The sequence below is a fragment of the Nicotiana sylvestris genome, chromosome 12 (assembly GCF_000393655.2).
Source record: "Nicotiana sylvestris chromosome 12, ASM39365v2, whole genome shotgun sequence".
Taxonomy (NCBI): Eukaryota; Viridiplantae; Streptophyta; class Magnoliopsida; order Solanales; family Solanaceae; genus Nicotiana; species Nicotiana sylvestris.
The window spans coordinates 102,114,414-102,123,365 of record NC_091068.1 but is presented as its reverse complement, the minus strand read 5'-3'; positions in this window follow the sequence as shown (position 1 = coordinate 102,123,365).

Below are 8,952 nucleotides of genomic sequence, written 5' to 3'. Positions count from 1 at the left end.
GACTGCATACCCTTGCTGAATTCTCACCATACACCACATCATTCACATGACCATAATAATATTCTCTGATCATGATAACCGCCATTCCCCGAATTTGATGCTCACAATGCACCTCATGACATATATAAGTCTTGTTCACTCTCTTACAATACCTCCACGATGGAAGAGACGTGTAGAAATTCATAACCAACTGTTGAGTCGACAAATCGTTGAGTCTATACTCCTAACAAGAATCATTACCTCATTCTGAACTAAATAATAGTATTTGGTCTTTAATATACTTCTTATAATTCGATCGCGCTGATCTTAGTTCCAATAATCTTGTCTCACCTAGTACGAACTGCTCAGGCAACAAGCCACCCCAGACATGACCAAAAGTCTTATATGATGCCACAATGTGCCAATAGGCTACCAACTCGAACGTGATACATAAGGAAGACGAACTCTGGAAGGGACTACTCAACTCACGCAACAAATATGAACTTTCCCCAGAAAATGGAAAACAAAACACACAAAAATTAGAATATAGAAAATTGTACTCAACATCATACTATTGAGGCATGCAACCCGATCCAAACAACATACCCGTGGCGGCGTGCCACCTGATCCACATATAAAATATATATAAGGAGATACATACCGAGCTAGAGTGCTCATTACTACAAAATACCGAATATCGGCCACAAGCACGCTAAGTGCATAATACCAGCCCTAGGAATACACACATAGCCATACGCTACAAAACTCGAGCACAACTAAGGTGCGATACATAATCCGAATCTCGAGATCCATCCTGCTCCCATAACACCATCTCTACACAAAACCTCAACACATATGAAATCTATCAAGCTATTTCACAACTCACTCGGCACAATATAATATTACATGAAATTGCCGATGATTAAATGACATCCCACGTCCGAATACTCCTCCGTGAGGAGTGCTATGCTGAAATGAACTCATCTAGCCTGATATAGTGCCCATATTCATATTTAAATCCACTCGCAGACCACAAGCCGATTCTGATCACACCGTACTAGGAAAATAACCTTTCAAGGGTTTACAAATACCCCTTTTCCTATAACTCAGAAGAACAACCATCATAACCGGAGTAAACCTCCACAGTCCACAACCCAATAAACCGAGTGCCCTTTAGGCATAAATTCTCAAATTATCGATATTACCACAATCTTCATACTTGGTTTAAATTCCCAATCAATCAAGTGACCACAAGTCACACTTATTCAATCTTCCAGTGTGACACGCTCCCACGACCTTTAGTACCAGATAATAAATCTACACATCCATACCACCGGCCGCACTAATGTTGTAGAGCAAATCAAGAATCCATAACCAGTATGCAAAGCTTTCGATACAAAATGCTGATCTCAGGTGTCGCTAAAGACAATACCAGCTTACTCCAAACATCCAAATCCCCTTCCTGCTTATCCGAGCTCGTGACATCTTTATCAATACCGAATCGCAGCCTTGGTCCTCGTTTTCAAGTTTCATACCGCTCAATGCGCTTAACACGCCAATATGCGATAGTACCAGAATTTCATCATAACTCCCAAATCACTATTAGGGTAAACACTTCATCATATCAAAACTTTTTACTTAAATCATTCCGAGAGAACCATAGCAACACATGAGTGAATTCTCATAACCATAGAACATTCAAATCCTCAAGTAGCGATCTAAACCACCATATCCCCTTCGGGATCCACCTATACATAACAGGCCATAATACTTGAATACTTTCAAATTAAATCAATTACAATGACCGTCAAGCCTCGCACATACCATCACAAATCACATGAGTAACTCAACACACTGAAGGAGCTGATCATTGCCAGCATCATGCCGATTCAACCCTTGCTAACCGATCCGACTTCTTCTCATTTATCCTTAACTTGACTTAGAAATACTAATAGCTCCATTCAAAACATAGCGAACTCAATCCGCACTCTCCCTGAGTGACCCCATAAATAAGACCACATTGTTTCAAAACCCACGAACTGATTTATACCCTCATTGTGCGCATAATCACATCTTGAACTGGTATACCCATTCTGACTTAGTCCTTAATAATAATCAACTCCAAGGTTCTTCTATCACATGAACACTCCCTCAATGGAGTACCTAACTGAATCACTTCCCTTAGTCGTAATAATCCACTAATACGCCGATAATCGGAAACTTCACTAGTAAATAACCATGTAACCCAAATCTCAAGCGGTGGGACTCTCCCACTTAGCTTGGAGCCACATGTTACATAACTCTGGAACTCACCAAGATTCTTCCTTCATCGTCGACCTGATCTTACACAACCAACTCGCCAAACTCCTCGAAATCCTTCTGTTTGACCTTCCTCTTTGTCATCGGGCGTGGCACGGCTGTGGCAAGGATTTGGGCATGATGGCCTTGTCATTGGCCTATGTGCGGGCAAAACGATCATGCGGATGACGGACAAGACATTGCATTGAGGGCTGTTGTGGGCAAGTATTGTCCAAGGCCTTGGGACAGGCAAGGCGCGCTTGGCAAAGGCTTGACAAAGCTACGTGGGCAATGTTAGGGCGACATGGCATGACATGCGCGCCAAAGTCAGTGGCACGACATTTTGTGTTGTGGCAGCTAAAGGCGGGCTAAGCTAAGGCAAGATGAAAATGTGGGATGATGGTAAAGGCTTTCAATAGCTAAATCAAAGCTATGTGAAGGAAAATACAAGCAATGGTACGAGGGAAATGAAGGTTGACATGGGCAAGGCAGAAACTCGGCCATGGCAGTGTGCGGGCGGCAGCGGCGTCGGGCATGTGCGGTAAAATCATGGGCGGCGTATTGCGGGCATGGCATTGGTGCGGAGCAATGTCAATATGAGCCAAGGCTGGGCGCAATGCCAGCCTTGGGCGTGATTCAGCTGGGCAAGTGAAGATGGCACATGCAATGCACATGAAAAGTAGTTTGGCGGTTACCTTGTCATAACCTCTTTGTACCATGACTGATTTATGCTTGTATCATTATCCCATTTCATGTATATCATGTCCTAAGTAGTTGGGGATGTCAACTATATGTTAGGAATATATTAAGTCTTAGCCCGACAAGTGGCAAAAGCTGTAGACGACAAGTGTCATTGTGATGTCAAGTTCTAAGGGCTTCCTATATGTTATAAATAGGGCCTTTGGACTTAGTCAGATGGTGTGGATAATTTCGTGTGAAATTATAAGTGGGAAACAAGAGTGAAACGTGAGGGTTTCAAGTGTTTCAAAAGGGGACTAAGGCTAGGCTTGGGCAGGTCTTAGTGTTGGTCAAGAACGACTTGTGTTCTTTGTCAAAAATGGGCTGTGAACGACTTGTGTTCATAGTAAAGTGAGGGGTCCTTTGTATATTTTCAATATTAATGCAAAGGATGGGATTTTCCCGTATTTACTGTTGTTCCTATTGAATTGCTGCCTAAAAATCGTTAAAGCCAAACTTGTTGAAAATTGGCTAAGTGTTTGGGGAAGGCTGAGTCAAGTGCGCAACTTGACTACCGCGCGGGTGTGATTTTGGACTGACCAAAAACCAACCACATCCATACATTCGACCTATTACTTGATAACCAGTGAAATCCTTCGCAGAAGCTTCGCCAACCACGCGACCACTGACCTGCTCGCAGGAGATAACCCACTTGTGTAAGTTACGCGTCGACATCTTCCAACGTCGTTGCACGGGTACAATCATTACGAAACCAATAACCCATCCTGAGCTCGTGCTCATCCACCAACTGTACCAGTCCGTCCACTCCTTAAGGACATCAACTAAATATGTGGCAATATTTCCCAATTCAAAGCCATGTTGTATCCTTTTTCATATCAAGCAACTCTTTTTGTCGTATGATAGCCAATATTTCAAGTTAGGCCCGTGGACCCAATCACCGTCCACTAAACTCCCAAATCACTCTAAACGTTTCCTCAAGATGTGTAGTTATCCTGCCACTGAACCCATATGCTACTCTGCCACTCTCCCACTTTGGCCAAACCCCTCTTCTTTAAGCAGCTACTCGACTTCCGCTTCTTACACCCGGCCTTCTAGAAGTTTAACCATCACATGACACTTTTCACATGTTCTTCCTCATCCTTTGTTGCTCAGCTGATGCCTTAGATCGAAATCTATCTCAGTAGCACTTGAACCAATAGACCGCTACTAACTTTAAACCTTTACGAAGATCATCTTTTCTTGAGCTGTCGACATTAGAAACATTGATTCAATCCTGAACCACCACACCTCGCGATCTCTGATAGTCGCTTCTTCAATACTATCTCGCAATATTCTGCCCCACAAGTGATTTGTAGAAGATCATAATATCGACAAACTTAACACATTCAATCGAGGACGATGATACCACGCCGCAGATGAAAATTCCACCACGCTTGAAAACACCGAGTCTCGTTACTCTATCAACCCCAAACCTAATCATTTATAGTACGATTGGTTTTCCTTCGCAGGAAATATAATACCAAATCTCTAAATCACGTACTAAGAAAACCTCCTTCCAAGTCATACACTGCTTCCACGCATGGACAAGCATCTCTCCATCACATCGATACCATGCGATAACCATTCATGTGCATCATAGCAACTTGTGCATAGCCTCAAGGCTCTCAGAAGTATAGCTACGGAGCTGAAATGACAGAATAGCCTTCCACAAGGCGACGACAATAGCCCAAACAACCACGCGGGAAAAAACATCCTGCACCACATCTGTAGTACCATTAAAAATTCCTCAATTCCTGATTTATAATAAGTGTTTTGCGTCGCATAAGATCGAGTAGGAAGGAAACAAAGGCATAAGCCTCAAAGGAATCAAATCGCACGATGAGGAATCAAGAAGGGAAGTGCTCTTAATAGCCCTGTAGCCTCTCGAAGATAAGTAGAGACATCTCCGTACCGATCTTCAAGACTCTACTAGACTCGCCCATGACTCGTGAGACCTAAGGGAACCTAGTGCTCTAATACCATGTTGTCACGACCCAAAAATCCACTAAGGGTCATGATGGTGCCAGACATCACTGTCAGGCAAGCCAACACCAAGAAGTTAATTAAATTCCCATTTTAGTATTTATTGAAATCATTCCTTTGATACATTAAACAAAAAATATTGAAAATCACTGAATAAATAATAATGTCTTTAACAAACTTAATGTTGAATAATCCCATAATCATCCCAGAACCCGGTGTCACAAGTGCATGAGCAATTTCTAGGAAACAATATAATACAATAACCATCTGTAATACAAGCTGGACAATACAGAAAATACAATACAATACTCTAAAGGAGACTCTGTTGGCTACAGGTCGTCTCGAGAAGTGTAGCTCAACTAAGTCCCCATATCAACCATGCCGCTGCGCCAAGCTAGGACACTAGACATACATGTGCATGTGCAACAAAAATGCACAGCAACTGTAGCATGAGTACGAAAGCAACGTGTACCCAGTGAGTATCCCGTCTAATCTCGAAGAAGTAGAGACGAGAGGTCGACTTCGACACTTACTAGTGGTCCAATAATATCGGGTACAGTAAAGGGGTGAATAAACATGAAACAGAGCAAATATATGAAATAAACAAGTATAAACACATGATACAATTCCCCTCTTTATAATTTTACTCGAGCTTTCAACTAGCAAGTTCCCTCCGTAACTGGAGCATATAAATTGATATGGTGGATTTCATTAAAGAATTTATCATAATTCAAATCAGGGAAAATCCCCCACATTCACTTACTCCAAAATATCATGCACGATTCCATGAGAATAGTATATATATATATATAGGAAATGCCGAGGTGTACGGCCTAATCCAACATAAAAGTAAACTCTACACTGCTAGAGGGTCGAATGGTGCGAACCATAGATGCATCACCGAGGCGATCGGCCCGCTCCCATGAGAGTAGTAGAAGTAAATACCCGCTCACGAATCATACATGCGACGCGATCAAATATAGATTTAAGAAATTTTCCCCGCTCGCGAAACATACATGCGACACGGTCAAATATAAATTTATTAATAAATCAAAATCCTTTTCTTGATTCTTTTCAAAAATAGAAACAATTCAACGTGAAGCTTTTAAGGTAATTTTTCCCCGCTCGCGAAACACACATGCGATGCGGTTACACATAGATTTCTTAAGTTATTATAAGATTCCTCAATTCTTTTTTGAAAGTACTAAGTTTAATGGAAACATTTAAATTCTTAAATTCCTTAATTAAAATACCTTCCAACACAAATATTACGCAACCTCAATCTTATTTCTTCTCAAGGCAAACAATAACATCAATCAACAACAATATCATCAAAGCATGATGTAACCTAGGATTACCCGGACATAGGCATAATAGTAGCTACGCACGGACTCTCGTCACCTTGTGCGTACGTAGCCCCCACAAATAGAAACACATATCCAATTAATTCACCTATAGGGATAATTCCCTCTTACAAGATTAGAAAGGGGACTCACCTCGCTCTGAAGTTCCATAACCGGCATTCCATGCCCTTCCGAAGGCCCAAATCGATGCACAATGCTCCAAAACTAGCAAATAATAATGTAAACCCATTAATTTATGCTCAATTACTCATAATAATCCAATTTCTAACGATTTCTAACCCCGATCGAAAAGTTGACAAAATTGCCCAAGTGCCCGAATTCCGAAATATTTCGAAGATAAAGTTTGCCCACAACCTCACAAACTCAAATATATAATTTACTCTTAATTTCATGTCCAAAATCGTGGTCATAATCCAAGAATACCAATTTTCTAGGTTTTTCCTCAAACACCAAATTTCTACTAATTTCCATGTTAAAACATATATACAATCGATGTATTGAACTCAAACTAGTATAAACCACTTACCTCATGCTTGGTGGTGAAAATAGCACTCCAAAGTTGCTCCAAATCCGGCTCCCATGGAGGAAATGGGATTGAAATGAGCCAATCCCCGGTTTTAAAGAAACCTCACTGCCTCCGGCCTTTTCGCACCTGTTGTCACTTGACCGCTTCCACGGTCCCACAGGTGCAGACAAAACACCGCTTCTGCAGTCCAGGGCTCCCAGCCCATTCCCGCTTTTGCGTCCTCTCCTCCGCAGGTGCGATCCCGCTTTTGCGGCGAGATGACCGCATCTGCGGTCCCAACTCTCCCCCACCAAAATCACATCTGCGACCTCTGGGCCGCTTCTGCGGCTCTGCACCTGCGCCCAAGCCTCGCAGGTGCGGTTACACCAGAAGGCAGCTCAATTTTTCTTCTAACTCCAAATTCGATCCGTTAACCACTTGGAATCCACCCGAGACCTCCGGGTCCCCGTCCAATCACACCAATAAATTTCAAAACACATTACGAACCTAGTCGAGCCTTCAAATCACATCAAATGATGCCAAAACCAAGAATCACACTCCATTTCAAGCTTGATGAACTTTAGAACTTCGAATTTCTTCATTCGATGCCGAAACCTGTCAAATCACATCCGATTGACCTCAAATTTTACACACAATTCATATTCGACATTATGGACCTACTTTAACTTTCAGAATCAGATTCCGACCCCGATATCAAAAAGTCCACTTCCGGTCAAACTTCTCAAAAACCTTCAAATTTCTAACTTTAGCCAAATGACTCCAAAATGACTTATGGACCTCCGAATCCACTTCCAAACGAGCCCCTATTACCAGGATCGTCATACGGAGCTATTCCCAAACTCGGAATCCCAAACGGACATCGATAACACTAAAATGTACTTCAACCCCAAACTTATGAAATTCTTCTAAAATGCTAACTTCCACAATAGGCGTCGAAACGCTCCTGGGTCATCCAAGACCCAATCCGGACATACGCCCAAGTCCAATATCATCATACAATCCTGTTGGAACCTTCAAATCCCAATACCGAGATTGTTTACTCATGAATCAAGCCTTACTCAATTCTTTCAATTTAAAGCTTCCGAAATGGGAATTTTCTTTCCAAATCAATTCCAAACTCCCCAAAATTCAATTCCGACCATGCGTACAAGTAATAATACCCGAAGTGAAGCTGCTCATGGCCTCAAACTGCCAAACAACGCGCTAGAGCTCAAAACGACCGGTCGGGTTGTTACATGGAGAATATAAATAACTCTGATGGAGACTCTGTATGCTGCGGATCGTAACATGGAATGCAGCTCATCATAAAGTCTTTGCAATAGCCGCGTCTCTACACCCAGAAGACCGTCGAAAACATATATATACCTGCACAATAAGTGCAGCAAGTGTAGCATGAGTACGTAAATCAATGCGTACCCAGTAAGTATCTAGCCTAACCCCAGAGAAGTGGTGATGAGAGGTCGACATCAACACTTACTAGTGGTCCAATAAATCAAATACAATAGGAAGTAAACAAACGTGAGGCAGAGTAAATAAACAAAATAAACAAGTACAAATGCGTGGTACAATCCTGCTCTCAATAATAAACTCAAGCTCTCAATTAGCAATTACCTCCTCAACCGGAGTATATATATAATGGACCTTACCAGATAGGTCGTCACAATTCAAATCAGGAAAACTCACAGATACACTAGCTTCTTGTTAAATATTACGCACGATTCCGTAATAGTATTTTATAGAAATGTCAAGGCGTACTGCCCGATCCCATCATACTGTGTGCACTGGTGAGAGTTGAATGACACGAACCATAGATGAATCTAAACGACCCGCTCCCATTAAAGTGTGGTACATAATCCTGCCCAGCAGAATGACTTGATCCCAGTAGAATAAGAAGTTTTAACGGGTCCTTGACCCCACTCACAAATAAACATGTGAGTTATAATTTTAAGGAAAATGTTCCGATCAAAACGCATAGCGCGGGAGAAATTCGTAAGAGTACAATTAATCTGCGGCTAATTATGAAGCCCCTCAAATCTCTACAATAACAAGTCTATTACTCTGTAA